The sequence below is a fragment of the Salvia splendens genome, chromosome 3 (assembly GCF_004379255.2).
Source record: "Salvia splendens isolate huo1 chromosome 3, SspV2, whole genome shotgun sequence".
In the NCBI taxonomy this organism is placed as follows: Eukaryota; Viridiplantae; Streptophyta; class Magnoliopsida; order Lamiales; family Lamiaceae; genus Salvia; species Salvia splendens.
This window is the reverse complement of record NC_056034.1, coordinates 28,595,926-28,618,975: the sequence shown is the minus strand read 5'-3', so window position 1 is coordinate 28,618,975 and position 23,050 is coordinate 28,595,926. Positions and strand designations below refer to the sequence as shown.

Here is a 23,050-nt window from a genome sequence, read left to right as displayed (position 1 = left end):
CTGACAAGTTAGTTATTTTTTTAAGTTTTAGTTTTTTGTTTTTCGTTTTTATGTGTTTTTTTAGGTAATATAATCTGTGTAGTATGTGAGCAAACCCCTTTCATAACACTTAGCCTATATAATAGTCTAAGTGTGAGAAGTAAAGGGTTTGCTATTTTGACGCATGTGTTCGTGTTTTCGTTGTTTTGTTTTCGTGTGCATGTAGCTCACACTTAGCCTGCTACGTAGTCTAAGTGTGAGGAGTTTGGTATATATGTGTTGTGTTTGTTGGGTTTTGTTTAGGTTTTAAATTCACCCACTTAGCCTATTATATAGTCTAAGTGTGAGAAGTTTTTAGTAGACGCATGTGTTTTGCTTGTTTGGTGTGTCTGTGTGTCAGCCATACTTGCCATTACCTTTTTCCACTTCACAACTCTATCTGAGGGCAGACACTTGTGAAGTAGGAAGGGGGATGCAATGGCCAGTATGACATGTGTACATATGTGCTTTCTGTGTTTAGTGTTTGTGTAGTGTCTAGGTCTAGTTTTTTTCGTATGCGTGTTGATTGGGCTTAAAACTCAACTGTATCGAGCTGACGGTGAGGGGAATTGAGGGAGATAAGACATGCTAGACAATGGAAACCGACCCCCTTAGTATCTCCTAGTCAGTATAGATGAAGCGAGTATGAGAGAAAAGCCCCTCCTTAGAGCCCAAACACAAAAGCCCTCTTTAAATGTGAGATAAAAGCCTAAAGTGGAACCACTTTCCACTAATTCAGGAAAGAATAGAGTGGCTGCCACAAGTTGCCTAGGGTGAAGTGACCGCGTGTAGCAAACACTGAAGGCAGTAGGAACCCCCCCCCCCAAAAAAAAAAACCACCCTGTAGAACCCCACTTTCTAGCCGTATATACCCAGATATAACCCCTAGCCACTGGGACTGTTGTGTGCAAGGCATGAGGCAAGGAGGCCACTGTCCAGAAGGACATACAAGAAAGAAACCAACTGGAGCAAGAAATTGAGAGGCAAGAAGAAAATCGACCACGAAATCATTCCAGACTTTAAAAAAAACAAGAAGGAATAAGGGTGGCGAAGCCACCTTGACCACAAAAAAAATGAGAAGGAACAAGGGTGGCAAAGCCCCGAGACGCTACTGACCAGTTGGGAAGCAACTTCAGAAAAGGTCCAGCCAAGCAGAAATGACAGCTAAGAGCCTGAGCGCACACAGTTCCCCCGCATCAGAATAAAGTAATGGTTTTTTAACCTTAGAGCCTTAGGAACAACCACCCAAACACTACAAGCCAACAACCCCGTTACAAGCTTTAAAAACCTTTGGTAGCCGCACGTGAGATCTAAGTCCAAAGCATCTGTGGTTCAGCATTATGAGAGAATACAGTCCTAACATCCCGGTGAGGAATGAGTGACTGAGCGAATCTGGTATTTGGCCGAGAGTTTGGGTGATCTTGACGAGATGATATACTGACTGGGAAGGAAAAGGGGGGAGGCGGAAGTTCAAGGCTGTCTAAGGCCGGATTGCACCTAATCCCAAGGGGAGGGATGGTTGAAAATATAGCCCGATTGATGCGTTAATGTGTTTAAGTGTTTTTCTTTTGTTTTTTATGTGTGTTTGTCTTTGTTTTAGTGTTTTTCTTTGCGTCATAGTTTAGGGTCTAGGTTAGGATAGAGTCGGTCAGGGGTGTAACCAGACTAGAATTCGACTTACTTCTTTTGTTTGTTCTTCACACTTGAGGACAAGCATGGGGTTAGTGTGAGCAGTTTGATAAGTCGTATTCTAGGCCTTGGTTACTGGTCAGTATAATGTGCATAATTGGAATATATCTGCAAAACAGTTGCTAAAGTGTGCAGGGAGAGTGTTCTAGCCAGTATGGGAATGTTCGGATAATTCAGGTGAAAAGGCGTCAGAAGGGTGCAATACTGACCAAGATGCATGCCAAGAAGGCTCGAGATGGAGAGGAAGGATAGCTGGGAAGATTAGCCGCAAGCAAGGGGCAAAAGGGTCATTTCATGAAGAGAGTCTACCCTAAAAATCAAGGGAGGCCTCCCTATAAAAGGAGCCACTTGGAGAGAGAAAAAGGAGGAAGGAAGGAGTTCATCAACTTCTACGCTTAGTTAGCAATCTCTTTTCGGTAGATCAACCCTTCAGCATTATCCTTCATATTCTCATTCCTCGCCACAGCCATGGTCACCTGAAGACCATCAGTTCGCCGGAGTTCCACATCTTTTCGTTCCAGTCAGCATGATCGTAGTGTTAACAGTTTCATCGCCGGAGTGGCAAAACAATCTTTATTTGCTTTCTTAGTTAATCGCACTTGTTTTCTTACTTTGGAATTGTTGCACTTTCAATATTTGCTTACTTTGAAGTCTTAGTTGCGATCCAAATGATTTTATGATACGAATCTGCTTTTCTGCATCGGTTCTTGTTTGATTTCGTTCCTTTCTGCCTAGATAGCTTAGATCCAGTTGTTGCGAGCATGTTTTCATTTCCGAATTGAGAGATCTGAGTTTATGAGTTCAGTTTGCTGTTAGATTTTAGATCTGAAATGGTTAAGTGTGAAGGCCTAGTTTACGTAGTTTCTGCCACCTTGCATGTCACCCAGTAAGTTTAGTTGCAGTTTCGGTGTTCGATCTTTTGATTTGAAGTTTTAATTGTAGATATGTGTTCATGAAGTTGTTAATCTGTGTTTCTATGGTGATAAGTCTGGATTTGTTGATCTGAATTGATTCATGTTGAAGAAGAATACATCTCCATCCACTTTGGGACCACTTTTGCTTTTTAACCACTTTTACTTTTGTCCTTTACTTTTCAGCTGTTACTTTTCAGATCTGTAGGCCTAGTCACCTAACTACCTCTTTTCCTCTGATATTCCGTTTAGCCCTTTATAGTAAACTCATACTTTCCATATGTTTCTGAAACATCATGTTCCCCACTCTCACGTACACAGCCGCCTGTCAAACATCTCTCCCACCTCTTAGTCAGTAGAGTACCATCTTAAATTGCAGCCTAGATTAAGTCTCAACCCAAAGCGTGGTAGCTAACCAAACCTTCCAGAATATCACCACGATACCAAAACGCATCATCTCTGTGGGATTCGACCCTAACGTCCACTATACTAGTCAGTAGAAGTGGGTTGAGGAATTTTTGATACCAGGTTCAGGCTTAGCTGGGATTTCCATCCTGATCAGTAGGATACATCCTTTGCTCGAAATGACACCTGACACAAACCTGTACTTTCAGTTTAGTTATCCAACAATTCAACATATCATATCAGATGCTCTCATTTTTCGTCTTCGCTACGAGCTCGCGTCGGAATTTTTGGGATCGAGGACCATTGTAGCAATGTTTTTTTGTATTATTGCAGGATTCCATAACTCTTCAAATAATAAAAACCATTTTGAATATCTATAAATAAATTAAAGATTTAAATTTTTAAAATTATATGTAGCTGGACTATAAAATCAAAATTGTACACCCATTCTATGCGAAAAACAACAATTATTCACATCCTTCCCATGTTCAGTTTTGTAATTTTACATGGTGGTCATATATCGTACTAATATATTATTGTTAGACGTAATATCTATTACACCTACTAATTTTTAAAGAAACCTATTAAAAATATAATTATTATTTTGCTTACGTTTTTCTTTATAAACAGTTATACTTTAGTTTTATTCTTTAGTTCGTGTAAACCGAGTTTAGTAATCATGTTTAATCACGTAAATCAGGTTTATGTTGTTATCGTATCATATCGATTCAAATTATATCATTTCGTGTGCGGATTATGAATAGGTTTGAAGGTAGCAAGTCGATTTCATGTTCGAGCTGATAGTTTTCTTAACATGTCAGTTTACCTTAGGCCTTATCAGGTTGTGTCGTTATTCGATTGATCCAATATGACCAACACGTATGATTTGTCAGCCTTAACACATGAACTCATGCGAACTACTCCTTCCTTCCACGAATAGGGGTCCCATTTGTTTCCGGCACGGGTTTTAAGAAATGTTAAGAAAAGTGAGTGGAAGGAAGTTAGTGGAATATGAGTCTCACTTGTATATATTAGTTTTAAATGATATGTGAGTGGTAGGAGTTAGTGGAATGTGAGGTCTCTTTACCATTTATGGTAATTATGAACCGGGACTCCTATTCGCGGACGGACCAAAAATGGAAAAATGAGACTCTTATTCGCGACACAGGGAGTATCTTTAATAGCCATGTTTGATATTCAAGTCTAGATCGGTGAATAATATACTAAAAACAAGGTCACTTCGTCTCGTAAGATTAAATATCTTATATAGATATTTAATAGATTAAATAAAATAATGAACTTAATTTTTGGTACCTAAACTTTACCATGGTGGAGTAGTATTAATTGTGATTTTCATTCTTTAAAAATATCCTCACAAGTGTCTAGATTTTGATGTAATATCATTTGAAAGACTTTTTGAACTCTTTTTTTATCCAAAATAACCTGAAACCCCTAAAGGGCATTTTAGTCCTTTTGTTCCTAAATAACCTTTTATTATTATGGTGAAGTTTAGGTAGGAGTGGTCCGGCACGATATACCGTACCGAAAACTGTCGTATGACAATATATCCAAACTAAGTACTTCCCTCGTCCCAGTTTAAGAGTAAAATTTAGTTATGGCACGGGTTTTAAGAAATTGGTGGAGCGTGTAATAAATGAAGTGAGGTAGTTGTTGTCGTATGACAATATATCCAAACTAAGTACCCCCCTTTTGCTTTTTGTGTGTTTAGGATTTTGTTTTGTTTTATTTTTATGAAAGTAATGGCATTTGAGTATAAATTTCATCAACAATGAGGTTAAATTTTCTGTCCAAATATGGTAGATTCTAAATGTGACTCTTAAACTGGGACGGACTTAAATGACAAAATGTGACTCTTAAACTCGGACGGATGGAGTATAATTCAGCATGTTCCATCATACTCTATGTCTAAAACCGTGAGATAAAAAACGAAGTATAATTAGATCCGCCAGCCTATGCAAGAAAACAATGCCAAAACTAGGGATGTCAATCAGGCCAACCCGTTCGGGTTGTCGGGCCATTCGGGTACGGGCTATTCGGGTTATGATTTTTTCGGGTTATAAAAGTTTGACCCTAACCCTAACCCTTCGGGTTTCGGGCTAACCCACCGGGTTATTCGGGCCAATGCGTATTTTTAATTCTTTTAATATTTTCAAAAAAATAATACGTATTTTAAATTTTTTTTATTTATATACATATTTTTAATTAATCATTCAACAATGAAATACGTATTTTTAATTTTCTTTAATATTTTTAAAAAAGATTAAGTTATTTAAATTTAAATAACTTATTCATTACATAATTATTTACAAAATATCTATCAATAGTATGTTTATGTTTATGTATTTAAAACATAAATCAACATTTTGTTTCAAAATTCAAACATAAATCAATTTGTAGAAAATTAAATAAAATTTTCATAACGTTAGAGGTGCATCGTAGATGTAACAAAAATATTTTGAATTGTTAAAGAGTGAATTATCAAGATGCTAGCTAATTGGAGTACTTCTTAGTTTTCTTGAATTATGATTGGTCAAATTTAATTTATTCCAGCTGTAAATAAGTCAAATAATAATTTATCTTTATTTTAAGAATCATCAAAGTACGCATAATTCAATGACGAAGCGGCGTCAAAACACTCTGCACTATTATATTAGAAATATACTAAAAGAAAGCTTTTATATACAAGTATTTATGAATCCATGAACCACATAGTGATTTTTTTCGTGATCTTATATAGTCGGTTGACGTATTTAGATTTTGCATGGTTTTAGAGGGTTGTCTTGGATGATTTTGATTATATTTCTATATTTTGGCATGTTTACATCTTTGTTGAGAAATGATAGAAAATGGATTAGAAAATGTACACAAAATATGTGGATGTGCAGCAGCCTTGTTTGAGTCAATGTTTCTCGCGATTTTGAAGTCTGATAAACCTCTAATACATATCATTCTCTTCGTCTTCGAAAGAGCTTCGCGTGGATATATTGTAACGACCCGCTAAACCGATATTATTTGAAACAATATTATTAGCATGATTATCTATATAAGTGACTTTTAAGCTATTAAATCCGAACTGCGATAGATTGTTGTTGTTGTTTGTTTTGACGTTAGGTAAGTGAATAGAACACGTAAATATATTACATCTATATGAATATAACAAATTTAATAAATAAGGTTCCACAATCAAAATGTTAAATGTCCGATACATCCAACAAAAGTCCAACGAAAATTTAATTTATACATCGTATGTTTCAAGAAAACGGGTACTTCAACGCGAACGGCCACGAACTTGAAACGATTATACCTACACCAAAATTTAACAAACAAGTGAATAAATCAATAAACAATTATTTAAATAATTAAATAAAATATATATATATATATAATAAATATATTTATATAAAAAAAGGAAGCAAATCCTAGAGGATCAAATTTCCGACAGCTCATTTAATGCTGCAGATAAAATTTGTATCATACAATCTTTTCCTGACAGATGAGAATATTTGTGATAAAATTTTGTCAGACCACTTGCTATCATCACCCCTAAATACTATCCTTTTCACCTGTCCCACCATTCCACCAAAATATACTTATCACCAAAGAAAAGGAAAAGGCAGCAGAGATCCATCCTTCCATAGAGTCAGAGGAAAGTCCAAAAAGAAAAACAACAAAAACGAGTCACTTTCTTCTTCACACCACAGAAGTGAGTACCATCAGTAACTTTTTTTTTCCTCCACGTATCATAACATATTGCATATAGGCAAATTTAACATCTAATGATCGAAACTTACATGTAAACATCATTTAATCCATAGTTTTATAAGTATAACAAGCTCTAGGCATCATCTAACTGTTTGAAGACATATTGTATGAGCTTTGAAAACAAAGTTTAATATAAAAAAATGTACTGGAAATATAATCTGCCACCTCAAGTTTAACAACCTACTGTATTTCACCATTAAGTCTTCAATATAGCATGCCATATACTCAAAATTCACCAAATTCAGTAAATAGAAACAAAATAGAATCCTACTGCCTAAATAACTAGAAAGAAAGAGAAGAACTTATCTCTATGAATCTGAATGGTTCCGGCAGCGGGCTTTAGCACGCCGTTGCCGACGATGACAGCCCAATACCCCAAATCCATCAATAAAATCCCATCCTTGACGAATCTACAATTAAAAACACCAAACTTTGGAATTCAAGATTTAATCCTTAAGAATAAAACAAAAGGTGGAAATGATAAAAATTGGGCATTACTTACCATTCGGGGGTCGGCGAGGAGGCAGCGACCGTGTTGGCTTCGGGATACTGCTCCGGCTGTGTGAAGCGTGCAGACCGGCAGACTTCCGGGAGGAGGGCGACGAAGTACAGCGGCGGCGGCGGCGGATCGGGAGGAAAACAGAGGGGGATGGCGGCGCGACGGTGAAGAGAGAAGAAGAGAGAGAGAGGGGGGGAGCCGAGAGAGAGGGGGAGCCGAGAGAGATGAATGGAAAGGAGAAGATGATGGAGGAAGGAGCCGACGACGGCGGATCCGCGACGGAGGATTCATGGCGGTGGTGAGGCGAATCTGACCGAGAAAGAGAGATGGAGCGTGCAGGCGGCGGACCTCCGGGAAGAGGACGGCGAAGCCGCCGCCTGTGCATGCACAACGGCGGCAGCAACACGCACGACGGCGGGAGGAGCTGCACGAGGTGTTAGCGGGATCCACGGCGGTTGGGGGAGATTCTTGGCAACGGCGGTGGAGGATCCGCGGCGGTGACGGATCCGCGGTGGCAACGGCGGCGGTGCGGTGAAGAGAAGAGAGAAGAGAAAGGGGAGAGAAAGAGGTTGTGCATTTTGTGAAATTGGGGGAGAAGGTGAATAGTGATTAGGTGAGAGAGAGTAGTGATACGTGTGGTGGAAGGGGAGTATATGGACTAAATTAATTAATGAAATGGGCTGATCCCTTTTTAGATGTTGGGCCTTTAAATTTAACTAGAATTTGGTTCTTTTATTTATTTTGGTAAAGGGAGAGTGGGCTTTGTTATGGAAATTATAGTAGGCTAAAATAATTTGAGAAGAGCCCAAATTTAAATTTCAGTTAGTATGAGCCTACTACTAATAATAATAAGAAGAAGAATAAGAATAAGAATAAGAATAAGAATAAGAATAAGAATAAGAATAAGAATAAGAATAAGAATAAGAATAAGAATGATACTAATGGTAATAATAATAGTAGGGTTAAACCATGAGATTTTCTTTCTAATTTAATTAGATTAGTTTAAAACTAAATTAGTATTTTCTATTGTGATATTTTCAAAAGGTTACCTCCGCAAGTAAAGTCGGGACGAAAGATTCAAGTTAAGGAAACTAAACGATCAAGGTGAGCTTTCTTATACTAAAATACAAATCGTATTTTGTGAAAACACAAACACATGTTCGTGGATGTTTTAAAGATGTTGTCTTGCCATAAATATTTTGTGTATGATGCCTATCTGTTTGGCTAAGGCCAAGTGAATTATGAAAGATGATATATGTGAATCGATTCGATTTTGAGTCCTAGTAGGGTGGTGTCCCTACTTGGAACCTCTGACCGTGAACGGCAGAGAAGATGACCGTGGAAGGTGGCCACCTTCCCGGTACATGGAAACCTCTGACATGATGGGCAGGGAAGGTGACCGTGTGAGAACACCATCTCAACGGCACAATGTGATCAGATATGGCTAAGTACAGGAAAAAGGGGTTGCAACCCAATGTGATATTTTTAGTAAGCTCGGGTCTTTTCAACAACACCCCGAGTGTTACTGTGATGATGGCTTGACAATATTTTCAAATGTATATGTGTATTCTTCGGCAATGTGTTCACTGAGTACTTTTTGTACTCAGCCCTGCATATATTTCTAAATGTGCAGGTTGAGCAGCGAAGTGGTGGAGGAAGTGCTATTGAGACAAGATATTTAATTCAGTCAGATTTTGACTCTCGGAGGTTCATGTCTTCATACATGGAACCGCGTTCATTTACTTCCGTTGTGCATCTTAAAAGACTCAAGTCTATTTTGTTCAAAACTCTGATTTTAATTCGAGCTATTCCCGTTTGTTTCGAGCTATGGTCGATTTGTTTTGTTTTCCCCTTTCTTCCCCGCTTCTTTAATCCTCCCCTAGTCGCGATCAGCCGTGTTTTCTATCCTTAGAAAATGCGGTCGTGACAGAGTGGTATCAGAGCATTCTTTCTCTCTGAACCCGAGAGTCTTCTTGAAAATTCTTTTGTCTAGCCTTGTTCCACTAGACTGTCTAATAGATGAAAATGCTCTTAGCACTCCCACCAATCACGCTCAACGAGGAAAAAGGTAACTTGTTCTCTTTCAAAAAAAAGTCAAGATGTTTAAAAGTTTGAAATGGAGAAATAACTCATGCAGTTATTTTGAGTGAACGGATGAAAATACCAAGTTTAAAGAAAGAGTTGATGTTTCTTGATTTGGTAGATGCTTAAAGAAAGAGTTAGTATGTCTTTTCTTGGCTAAAGACTGTGAATGTATGAATAAAAGAGGTAACTTTCCTGAATGGAAAAAGGTACTGAAATATGAAAGTATAAAGTATATGAGTCTGGTACCAATTGTTGAAATGATGTCTCTTTTTGAGTTTGTGAAATGATACCTCTTTTTTTGAGTAGTCATTGAATCATGTTGCTAGAATGGGGAAATCGAAATTTCCAAAGAACTTAGATTACTTAGTTATGCATTCTTTCTAGAACACAATATGAACTCGAACTTAGAAGTATAGTATGAACATTTCTCGCTTTCCCGAGCGACGAAAAGAAAAGGGGACGATAACAAGAAACTTCGTCACGAAAAAAAAGCAATCCAACACAGAACAAAACGATGTTTCTAGAAAGATGATAGAGGTTGGATGTAATTTTCTACGTCCCAACGACATGAATAATCTGGGTTAGCAATTGTCTTTCTTGACAATCCAATCATTCCAAAGGATCATACCTTTGATCCAATCAAGCGATGTACACATACATAGCAAGAAAATATGATTACAATGTAAAGAAAGAACTTAGCTATATAATATAAGTAATCAGAAACGACGTGTTACGAGAATGAGCGCTATGACGAACCGAGAGTACTAGAGAGTCGTAATCGCCACATATGGTCATCTGACGTGATCATAAAGTGAAAGTAGCTTGAGACCAAAGTTTCCCATAACTCGTTTACCATTCTCTATAAAGAATTAAACAAGGGAGTATCACCATTGTAGTTAACCAAGAAGATTCATCAGCAGCGCTTACTTGGGTCCCCTTGAATCCCATTTTCTCACATCCCCCTTGATCAAAACACTTTTGTTGAATTAAGATCTTAAATGACTTCCTTTGCAAGGTAATGTGCCATTATTTTCCCTCTTCTATGTCAAGGTTGTGAATCACTTTCAGTTTTGAGCTTGCTCCCGCATGTTTTCTGATAACCTCCAGTGACTACGGTCCTTTTTTTTTACTCGTTCTGTATAAAAGCAATACATTGACTCTCTGAATTCTTGCCACCAAACTCCTATACTAGGAGCTGCTTTATTTATAGCCTTCAGAATGAACATGTTTCCCCTAAACTATTGTCTCTTCAATGATAATATTCTTCAAAGATCATTAGTAGACCTTTAGTATTTTCAAATGTGCTTGCTGACACTCATTAATTTATAAAGAATAGTCACCTCTTCTTAATTCCACTAAAATTATTCCATCATGCTTTGAGTTCTTTAGCAACTTCAAGTCTAAAGTAATTTGATCTCTTCCCGAACTAATTTGCTCTGGTTGTCTTCTCTACTAGTTAATTTCCGTGATTAGGTTATAAACTTTGTGAATTCATTAACGTGATATAGTATCACGATGTTGTTGACCCAAAAGAGTAGTTCCTTGCTATTCTTCTTTCTCAAATCCATTTGATCCCAATCATTTTCAGTCTTACTATATTGAAGCAGCCATCCGGTGAGACCTTAAACCTTTTAATTCGACCCTTTGTGATTTCAGACATACTTATTGACAAGCTCTTTGTTTTACATGAGTACTCACATCTTCTGAATTCAAATATGACTCTTGTCTCTTGATTTGAGCTTTTCTGCAAGCTCCATGTTAAAGCTGGCACATTGCTTCTCCCTTGGCTAGTTTCATCTTGTTGCCCTCTTTATTAGTTAGTTTCCCTGAATTGCTTATAAACTCTAAACATTTCGTTGATATGATCTTCTATCACCGTATTATTGAGCAAATTGCAATTGTTTGTTTTTCCTATTCTTTTCAAATCCATTTGTAACCAACCATCTCAGGTCTTCCTGTTATCATTTGGGGATACTTGAAGCTTTTCTACTTCACTGTTCATTTTGATTATATTATTGGCAACCTATTATTGACATCTACATTCTGTTCATCATACTCTCACTTTCGCAATTTATTCCATCTGGCAAGCTCTTCCTATAATAAAATTTCCAAGTTTTATGGGTATAGCTCAAGCCCTTTGAAGTTGTATCCTTTCTTTTCTAAGAGTGAGCATAATGAGCCCAATTGAGCCTAGTCTTTGCACTTCATGAAAACATTTGTTGCAAGCTACTGGTAAGAGTTTGTGGTGAACCAAACACTCACGTAATTGAAATAATTATAATCGTTTTATTTTCATGGCTACTTTGGAGCCTACACAAAGTAAGAAATATTCGAATATTTCTCTTGAAATCCCAAATTCAGTTCCTATCAAAGTAAAAACGGTTAGATCAACTCTAAATTTTCCTAGCGCGAGACCCTCAAGGAATGCCAGACATTGACCACCGCAGAAAACGCAAAAAAAAAAATAATAAAATAAAAAATAATAATAAAAATAAAAATAAAAATCCTACGCCAACGAACGTCGAACGGAATTGAAATTTAATATCGGAGAAAAGGTCTTTTGGAAAGTATCCCCTTCCAAAGGAATAACCAGATTTGGACTCGAAGGTAAGCTAAAACCACGATTTATTGGACCCTATGAAATTCTGGAAGAAGTGAGCCCAGTAGCATATCGCTTGGCATTACCACCCAACTTTGGGAACGTACACAACGTATTCCACGTCTCCCAACTTCGAAGGTACGTGTTCGACCCAAAACATGTGATTCGCCACGAAGAAATCGCCCTAGAGTCTAACCTGACTAACGAAGAAAAGCCGATGTAAATACTAGATCGAAAGGTTCAGCAGCTTCGGAATAAGTCGATTACTACAGTGAAAGTATTGTGGAAAAAACACGGACAGGAACAAGCAACATGGGAGCTAGAAGAGGAAATGGAGGAGAAATATCCCGAGCTTTTCGTCTAAACACCTCCTAAATTTCGGGACGAAATTTCTTTTAAGAGGGGTAGAATGTAACGACCCGCTAAACCGATATTATTTGAAACAATATTATTAGCATGATTATCTATATAAGTGACTTTTAAGCTATTAAATCCGAACTGCGATAGATTGTTGTTGTTGTTTGTTTTGACGTTAGGTAAGTGAATAGAACACGTAAATATATTACATCTATATGAATATAACAAATTTAATAAATAAGGTTCCACAATCAAAATGTTAAATGTCCGATACATCCAACAAAAGTCCAACGAAAATTTAATTTATACATCGTATGTTTCAAGAAAACGGGTACTTCAACGCGAACGGCCACGAACTTGAAACGATTATACCTACACCAAAATTTAACAAACAAGTGAATAAATCAATAAACAATTATTTAAATAATTAAATAAAATATATATATATATATATAATAAATATATTTATATAAAAAAAGGAAGCAAATCCTAGAGGATCAAATTTCCGACAGCTCATTTAATGCTGCAGATAAAATTTGTATCATACAATCTTTTCCTGACAGATGAGAATATTTGTGATAAAATTTTGTCAGACCACTTGCTATCATCACCCCTAAATACTATCCTTTTCACCTGTCCCACCATTCCACCAAAATATACTTATCACCAAAGAAAAGGAAAAGGCAGCAGAGATCCATCCTTCCATAGAGTCAGAGGAAAGTCCAAAAAGAAAAACAACAAAAACGAGTCACTTTCTTCTTCACACCACAGAGGTGAGTACCATCAGTAACTTTTTTTTTCCTCCACGTATCATAACATATTGCATATAGGCAAATTTAACATCTAATGATCGAAACTTACATGTAAACATCATTTAATCCATAGTTTTATAAGTATAACAAGCTCTAGGCATCATCTAACTGTTTGAAGACATATTGTATGAGCTTTGAAAACAAAGTTTAATATAAAAAAATGTACTGGAAATATAATCTGCCACCTCAAGTTTAACAACCTACTGTATTTCACCATTAAGTCTTCAATATAGCATGCCATATACTCAAAATTCACCAAATTCAGTAAATAGAAACAAAATAGAATCCTACTGCCTAAATAACTAGAAAGAAAGAGAAGAACTTATCTCTATGAATCTGAATGGTTCCGGCAGCGGGCTTTAGCACGCCGTTGCCGACGATGACAGCCCAATACCCCAAATCCATCAATAAAATCCCATCCTTGACGAATCTACAATTAAAAACACCAAACTTTGGAATTCAAGATTTAATCCTTAAGAATAAAACAAAAGGTGGAAATGATAAAAATTGGGCATTACTTACCATTCGGGGGTCGGCGAGGAGGCAGCGACCGTGTTGGCTTCGGGATACTGCTCCGGCTGTGTGAAGCGTGCAGACCGGCAGACTTCCGGGAGGAGGGCGACGAAGTACAGCGGCGGCGGCGGCGGATCGGGAGGAAAACAGAGGGGGATGGCGGCGCGACGGCGAAGAGAGAAGAAGAGAGAGAGAGGGGGGGAGCCGAGAGAGAGGGGGAGCCGAGAGAGATGAATGGAAAGGAGAAGATGATGGAGGAAGGAGCCGACGACGGCGGATCCGCGACGGAGGATTCATGGCGGTGGTGAGGCGAATCTTACCGAGAAAGAGAGATGGAGCGTGCAGGCGGCGGACCTCCGGGAAGAGGACGGCGAAGCCGCCGCCTGTGCATGCACAACGGCGGCAGCAACACGCACGACGGCGGGAGGAGCTGCACGAGGTGTTAGCGGGATCCACGGCGGTTGGGGGAGATTCTTGGCAACGGCGGTGGAGGATCCGCGGCGGTGACGGATCCGCGGTGGCAACGGCGGCGGTGCGGTGAAGAGAAGAGAGAAGAGAAAGGGGAGAGAAAGAGGTTGTGCATTTTGTGAAATTAGGGGAGAAGGTGAATAGTGATTAGGTGAGAGAGAGTAGTGATACGTGTGGTGGAAGGGGAGTATATGGACTAAATTAATTAATGAAATGGGCTGATCCCTTTTTAGATGTTGGGCCTTTAAATTTAACTAGAATTTGGTTCTTTTATTTATTTTGGTAAAGGGAGAGTGGGCTTTGTTATGGAAATTATAGTAGGCTAAAATAATTTGAGAAGAGCCCAAATTTAAATTTCAGTTAGTATGAGCCTACTACTAATAATAAGAATAAGAATAAGAATAAGAATAAGAATAAGAATAAGAATAAGAATAAGAATGATACTAATGGTAATAATAATAGTAGGGTTAAACCATGAGATTTTCTTTCTAATTTAATTAGATTAGTTTAAAACTAAATTAGTATTTTCTATTGTGATATTTTCAAAAGGTTACCTCCGCAAGTAAAGTCGGGACGAAAGATTCAAGTTAAGAAAACTAAACGATCAAGGTGAGCTTTCTTATACTAAAATACAAATCGTATTTTGTGAAAACACAAACACATGTTCGTGGATGTTTTAAAGATGTTGTCTTGCCATAAATGTTTTGTGTATGATGCCTATCTGTTTGGCTAAGGCCAAGTGAATTATGAAAGATGATATATGTGAATCGATTCGATTTTGAGTCCTAGTAGGGTGGTGTCCCTACTTGGAACCTCTGACCGTGAACGGCAGAGAAGATGACCGTGGAAGGTGGCCACCTTCCCGGTACATGGAAACCTCTGACATGATGGGCAGGGAAGGTGACCGTGTGAGAACACCATCTCAACGGCACAATGTGATCAGATATGGCTAAGTACAGGAAAAAGGGGTTGCAACCCAATGTGATATTTTTAGTAAGCTCGGGTCTTTTCAACAACACCCCGAGTGTTACTGTGATGATGGCTTGACAATATTTTCAAATGTATATGTGTATTCTTCGGCAATGTGTTCACTGAGTACTTTTTGTACTCAGCCCTGCATATATTTCTAAATGTGCAGGTTGAGCAGCGAAGTGGTGGAGGAAGTGCTATTGAGACAAGATATTTAATTCAGTCAGATTTTGACTCTCGGAGGTTCATGTCTTCATACATGGAACCGCGTTCATTTGCTTCCGTTGTGCATCTTAAAAGACTCAAGTCTATTTTGTTCAAAACTCTGATTTTAATTCGAGCTATTCCCGTTTGTTTCGAGCTATGGTCGATTTGTGTTGTTTTCCCCTTTCTTCCCCGCTTCTTTAATCCTCCCCTAGTCGCGATCAACCGTGTTTTCTATCCTTAGAAAATGCGGTCGTGACATATATTGCACGCCTCAATCGGAGGTTTGTAGAGAAAGTTATGACCGTTACCAAAACTGCTCGCTGTGCAGAAGCCTTCAACCCGACGGGCCGACCCGTAACCGGAACGGGTCAGCCCGCCTAACCCGAAAACCCGAACGGGTCAGCCTGAATGGCCCGATTTTAAATTCAGGCTGCGAAATTACAACTCTAACCCTGTATTTTTATCGGGTTATTCGGGCCGGCCCGCGGGTTCGGGTTACATTGACATCCCTAGCCAAAACTAATTCAAATATTTATAAATTGGCAAAATAATACTCTCTCCGTCCCACTTAAGATGACACGTTTTCCTTTTTAGTTTGTTCCAAATAAGATGACACGTTTCCTTTTTTGAAAACTTTCTCTCTCCAATTAATAATACTTACATCCACCTTTCTCTCTCCAATTAAATACATTAACCAATAGCTCCTAAAATCTCGTGTCAACTAAGAAATGTGTCATCTTATCCAGGACAGATGGAGTAGCATAATTGATATGTTATGTCCAAACTAATAATATTTTATTAATAACATCAAAATTTTCTACCAATATGCAATTAAAAACAGAATTACAACCTAAATAATCAGAACTCAGAACTGACATAAAAATAATTTCTAATTAGTCATTTCCCATATTGCGAAATGAAAATTGCAAGCTATATGTTATTTAGTACTAGTATTAATTTTATTTGAGGTTTTTAGCATCACTGGTAAAAGAGTTTGGGTTTGTGAGCCAAGAATAACAAACTACATGTTAATTACTAGTATTAATTTTCAATAATTATAAATAATTATATAAATTCAGATAAGGGTAAATTGCCTAAAAAAGTCACAAAATTTGAGGAAAATTTGATTTTTCCCACAAACTATAAAAGTTGCGCCTAAAGTCACGAACTTTATCAGGTCGTGCAAATTTCCCAAACTATCCGACCTGACGACGTATTTCCGTTAAAAACTTATACCACGAGGCATGTCGGAGGCGTGACTTGGTAAAATTTCTGAACTCAGGTAATATAACCTCTTTTTGGCTGATTTCAAAAGTGCAACCCCAATTCAATCGACGGAAAACATAATTGACAAGAGTGAAATCGTCGACAAACGATTTAGGGATGAAACCGGCGGCGTGTAAAGAAGATTCAATTAAAAAAAGCATAAAACGACGTCGTTTTGTGCCCAGTCAGAAATTTTGCCATGCCACGTGGGATAAGTTTTTAACGGAAATATGTCGTCAGGTCAGGTAGTTTAAGAAATTTGCACAATCTGATAAAGTTCGTGACTTTAGGCGCAACTTTTATAGTTTGTGGCAAAAATCAACTTTCCCCAAAGTTTGTGACTTTTTAGGCAATTTGCCCTTCAGATAATATACACTGTAATTTTATTTTCTACAACTTGGGGTCCAACCCACCGGTGGAATGGGCCGGGTTTTGTAGAAAATTATTTTTTTCATACAACAAATATTTTCAAATTCAAAGAGAGTCTTACTTTCTCATAATCGAGTTTGTGCTCGATCATTGAAGCACACAATTAAAACATGACATGACCGTAAAAGAACTTGAACCTTTCCAAATACGACATACAACATGCGAAAATTGGTTCTAAGCTGCTTATATTTTCAATTTTTATTAGTTGAGTTATGTGTTAACCTTTAGATCTAAAGAATGTTTTTGGTCGTTTTAAATCATATGTAAACATACTTCCTCCATTTTCTCGATAAGGAGAAATTCAAAATCTCAATGAACATCCAAGAACAAGATCACCACTTTGACTTAGACATGATACTCTTGCATACAGAAGTGTGTTATAGAGTATCGATTTGCCATGGCTTTGACAAATCTTTCATGAAAATCTCAACCAACATGACGTTGAGCCTTATCAATTCTAATGATTATGTCTCGTACACTTGATTTAAAAATAACTACAACTGATATAACTCAATTGAGTTTCAAACACGTTGAAAATACCGTGAAGATTATTTGTTTTGTCAAGGTGAATTGCATGCTTGACTCACATGATTCCCGTTGTTGGTGGAATACGATCAAGAATGATTTCAAAGTTATTTTTGGGCCTATTGTTTTTGGTCTCAAAGTACTCCACAAGAATGACAAATCTCATGGAAACATATTGAATAGAGTAGCTATTAAATGAACATCCGACTATACTCTGACGAGCATATTATTTAATATGGCCCACGATCAAGAAGAGTGTTCACGTATCCATTCTTACACCAAAATCCTCTTTTCCCCATTCAAGAATTTGTGGAAGACCGTTAGTTCTCGTGTTTGTTGCAGCTAAATTATAGGTAATATTTGTCTTATAATTGTTCTAATATTTCTAAACTTTATTTTTTGAAAAAAACTTTTAAACTTGTTTGGAAAATATTTTTTAATACCTATAATTCAGCCTTTATTCCCTCACACTCTATGCCTGAAACTGTGAGATAAAAAGAACGAAGTACTCCCTCCGTCCCGGGCTACTCGCTCATTTCCTTTTCGGCTCGGAGATTAAGGAATGAGTGTATAGGAAAGTCAAAAATGACGGCTGTAGGTGAAATTTTTTACTAAAAATGGAAAGAGTGCAAGTAACTTGGGACGCCCAAAAAGGAAATAAGTGCGAGTAGTGCGGGACGGAGGGAGTATAATTTAGCTCCCCTACGCAAGAAAACAATACCAAAAACTAAATTCAATCATTTATAAGTTTGCAAAATACTAACATAATTGATATGTTGATTTTCGAACTAAAAATATATTACTAATAACATAAAAAAATCTTTACCAATACGTTAATTTTATTTGATGTTTAGATTTTAAATAAGCAAATTGTAAATGATAAGGGTTTTAATGTGTAATTGATAAAGTAGAAAATAAATAAGATTGTGACGCCCCGAATTTTTCGTTCCCTTATTTCGAGAAAAATCGGATTTAATTAGTATAATAAAGTTCTACTAGAAGTTGGTGTTATTTTGTAATGGTCGAACTCATGAATGTAAAGTTGTAACCTCACTATGGAATGATCTAAGTATTTTTTTTAGGAAAATAAAGTGCAAGGATAAGTATTTAAGAGGAGAATTAAAGGAGGTATTTTTATTAAAGAGATATTAAAGTATTTTGAGAAATAGAAATACAATAAAAGTATACCATGGGGATTTCATACACACTTGGAAATGAGAATGAGAGTGCATACTTATGCCTATTAGAGTTATATATATAAATATATATATATATAGTTGTGATCAATGTCGAACCAATTTTAAAGACCGAACTAGAGACCAAATCTGGGCCATTAGATCTAGTTTTTTTGATGAGATGTGCTGCTGTGTAAATTTTTCGGTCTTCATTACAAGCTCATTTTACTTCATTGTATAGGTTTATTACTTCATTCCATACGTAATACCTTGAAACTACAACATGTTTTTACTTTCTTCCAGTAGGTTTTGAAATGATTCAACATATGTTTCATTTGAATTCACTGACCTGAGTTTTTACTTTATTTATATTAAAAAATGCAATTTATTCAAATGCGTTTATTACTTCATTCAGAAACGTTATTACTTCATTGGATAAGATTTTTACTTCATTCCAGTAGGACTTCAAATGCTTTTACACATACTTCATTCCAATAATTTATTACATCATTCCATGTGTTTATTACATCATATCAGCGTTGTGGCGGTGGTGATAGATATTGTAGAGAGAAAGAACGACACGCGACGGCGAAACCGCATTTACGTACTGTAATGAAGTAATAACCCTACTGGAATGAAGTAAAAACCTATTGGAATGAAGTATAACTTATTTACCTTTGGATAAATTAAAATAGGCTCGTGATGAAGGCTAAAATAATTGATAAATTTGTGTCTCTCATCCATAAAAAACTAGATCTAAAAACCCTAATTTGGTATGGTTCGGTGGTTCGGTCTTTAAGAGTGGATTTGTGAATAATGTTACTCTATATAGATATAGATATATACTTAGATCCTTTATTCTTCTTAATATGGACCGTTAGATCTCATTCATCAACGGTCCAGATGATCTGCATTATTACACTGTAATGGTGCATTATTAGTCGGTGTGCATTATTCAACTGAAAATCTGCATTATTACACTATTCACTACTAGAAAATTAGCATTTCATGACACTTGAAAATGCCAACAAAGAAATATTGTTGCGACACTTCATCTTTCATGGCACTTGATTCAAGTGCAGTGAGGCAAGATGTGGTAATAGATTAAGTGCAAGGATAGAGTATCTATTACTTCGCCTAAATATGTCTAGCAAAATCTCGTGAAGTTTCACTACAAAGAGCCATAATATGTTGTCCAAGACTACACCAACTTACTACAACTAATAAATTACAAAATACCACCCATAAATGTTTATAATTATATTATCCCCTACAATTGTATGGAATTTAAAATTATACCCACAAAGTTCAATAATATAAACATTCATCCTTTAAAAATTTTAAATTTATATTTTTTGTATACAATAATATTTTTAGTTCTATCGTACAATAGTCATATCAAATTATAATTAATCACCCGACAAAACTTCATAAACAACTCATTCAAATAAAATGATAAATTTGAATATATAGAAATCCAAAGTATCTAGTCGTTAAAGTCATTTGACTAACATTGTAAAACAATATCAAGGGATTTGAACGTATGATAGAGAGTGAATAATTTGGGGTAAAGATGGCCACACACTGCTTGCTTAGCTGAGGTGCGATTATTGCAGTACACGTCACTATCCAACACACTAATGCATAAGGGTCACCGCTCATTATCCTTTATACTCGAATTCGAATCTGTAACAATATGAATAAAATAAATTATAGTCATATACAACTTCAATTTCAAATATCATCATATACACCATATCAAAGAGAAATGAGACTGCAATTTCAGATATTCCACTTACAGGCACCCATGTGCCAAGGAGAACTTCAGCTCCTACAACAGTTAAATATTTTGCAATAGCCTAACCATATCCATTATCATCAGCTACACCAGCGATAAATGCTCTCTGACCTAATAGATTTCACACGTAAACATCAACAGTTTTGAGTCACTAAGAATAAAATGATCTTAACAATATATTTACTTTTTGGTTTCCTCTTTCTCTCCAGTGAAAGGGTCATGATTACTTTAGAAAATATACCTAAATACCATAAATTAATGAGACAAATTCTCCTGTAGGCGCGTACCTGCCATACGCACCCACATACTCCCTTCCACCTCTTCCCTCCTTCCCATGTTGTTGTTATTGTACCGCCGTTCCTCCTTCCTCATCCTCCCTCTCTCCTTCCTGCTGCTGCACCACCGCCTCCTCCTACTCCACCCCCTCCTTATCCATCGCCTCTTAACTTGTTGTGGTTTTGGATTGCCCGACAAATTTCTTTTCCACCACTAACTTGTCTCCTCATCCCTAATTATCACTTTGCTTAGTCCAAGCCAAACTTCTCAAGTGAAGGATCGTTAGCAGAAACGCTGATAAGCATATAAGATAGGAAGCCCTAACTTAACCCAAAACCATGGTCAAAGGTAAAGGGTTGACTCCCTATTATATGCTATTCCACACTTTCGTGTGAAACCGATGTGGGATCGTATCAAACGCACAAGTCCACAAGGAGGGGAGGGCTTTTTATCATGGAAGCTAACCCAGTGCACCCCAAATATGATTCGTTTGGCTAAAGCTCATCAAAACAAAGGTTTTATAGTCTTGACTCATACAAATATTTACACATGATCTACACCCATAAAGCTCAAAACCAATCCCTAATACAATAAGAATTATAATGAAAAGCACAAACCATCAAACACACTGCACCCAAATTCAAGGTGAGATGGCTCCAATTTGTTACTACTTTTAAGCTATAAAATGTGTGAGATGGCTCCAATTTGTTACTACGTTTAAGCTATAAAATAAAAATATAGAAGTGTAACACATGCATTATAAGATTTACAAAATTATGGCCTAGACTAAACGTTTCGCCATGTTTCTGCCAATCCCATTTGTTATGATCAATGCCTCACAATAAATGTGAAATTATATAATGTTTTATAGCTTATTAGTTCTTCAGATTCAACTAATCCCACGTCAAGAACTCAAAATACGAAATCATAAAAAATTAGGACAGAAAACCTGCAGATTTTACAGAAAATGCCATTACCTGGATCATACGAACTCCTTCTACCCTTGCACTCATTGCGCCGCCACAAATTTTTTTAATCTTACCAAGTCTCAAACCCCTCCTTGCACCACCAATTTCACTTGCATCCAACATAATTAAATCAAAACCAGAACAACATTAGCCATTTAGACAAATAACCAGTTATCAATAATGGAATGCCTCAAATTGGATTGACTGGGGATGAGTCTATGAAACCTACTTGTATTGAATTGAATGAAATATGTCAATACATTTGGATATCATGGAAATACACAGTTGGGCTCTCAAGCCATACATAAACCGAAACCACCATAGATAATTCATACAATTGGTGAAATTAGCCATAGGAAAACCAAATTCACCATAAATAATACAAGAAAATCTAACTTAGACAGTGAATAATATGACAATACAACAAGCCCTCCCCTCGTGGGTGCATTCATACAAAATTGCATTCAATAAATGGTAAACTAAAATAACAAAACATTTCATATAAAAGCGTAGATTATTGCTGACAACTGATGTCTCTATCAGAATATCATAAAATAACACTGTATGATATTTCCTGAATCATGTCACAAAAATCGAACCTTGAATCACCTGGAAGCTGCGAACACTCAAAATCATATGCTCCGCACGTATCTGCAACTGGTCGTGTAAATCAATATCCTGATGAAATTGTGGATCAATGGAATGAAAATTAGGATTTGGGGATTTTTCGAAATCGAGGGCGGTAGAAGGTGAATTGGTGAGAGAGGGAAATTGAAATAGTTTAGCGCTTCTAATTTTAATTTAATTTATTTTATTTTTGTTAGGATTATTTTTATTATAAAATTTTAAGTTAAAAGTGTGGCTATATGGGTCTCAATACGACATTTACTTGAAATGCAGTAATACTAATTGAAATAAACGTAGTGAAACGTTGGTGTACTGATAAGCCATCTGTTATGACAATGTTTACAAAGGTGCCATTAGTAAGATGTAGTATTAGGCAATTTTTCTAGTAGTATATGGTGCATTATTAGTCGGTGTGCATTATTCAACTGAAAATCTGCATTATTAAATGACACGTGGCACCAATTTAACCGTCGGATGACAAAATCGTGGGGCTGAGATTAAGAAGAACAAAGAACAAAAGATAAAAAATGAAATGAATAAATCCATATATATATATATATATATATATATATATATATGGGGTATACAATCTTGTTTTCCTGAGATACTAAAGAGATGTGTTACAGTTGGCTAGTTTATAACTTAGGCCTCGGACACTAGTTGGAAATAGT

The 23,050-nt window shown here is 36.7% G+C and overlaps 3 long non-coding RNA genes across 5 annotated transcripts; all 3 read right to left on the bottom strand.

Moving 5' to 3' along the window:
• Positions 1–6,181: 6,181 nt before the first annotated feature.
• Positions 6,182–8,071, bottom strand: LOC121793773. Its single transcript, XR_006049163.1, has 2 exons — positions 7,309–8,071; positions 6,182–7,216 (listed from the first exon to the last, which is right to left on the bottom strand). It is a non-coding gene; the product is annotated as an uncharacterized LOC121793773 (long non-coding RNA).
• A 4,480-nt stretch (positions 8,072–12,551) lies between these two features.
• Positions 12,552–14,462, bottom strand: LOC121793835. Its single transcript, XR_006049177.1, has 2 exons — positions 13,681–14,462; positions 12,552–13,588 (listed from the first exon to the last, which is right to left on the bottom strand). It is a non-coding gene; the product is annotated as an uncharacterized LOC121793835 (long non-coding RNA).
• A 5,690-nt stretch (positions 14,463–20,152) lies between these two features.
• LOC121793707 lies at positions 20,153–22,517 on the bottom strand. 3 transcript variants are annotated; one of them, XR_006049148.1, is made up of 4 exons: positions 21,762–22,517; positions 20,796–21,016; positions 20,510–20,619; positions 20,153–20,396 (listed from the first exon to the last, which is right to left on the bottom strand). It is a non-coding gene; the product is annotated as an uncharacterized LOC121793707 (long non-coding RNA). The 3 variants fall into 3 exon arrangements; XR_006049146.1 differs by lacking the exon at positions 20,510–20,619; XR_006049147.1 differs by lacking the exons at positions 20,510–20,619; positions 20,796–21,016.
• Positions 22,518–23,050: the final 533 nt, after the last annotated feature.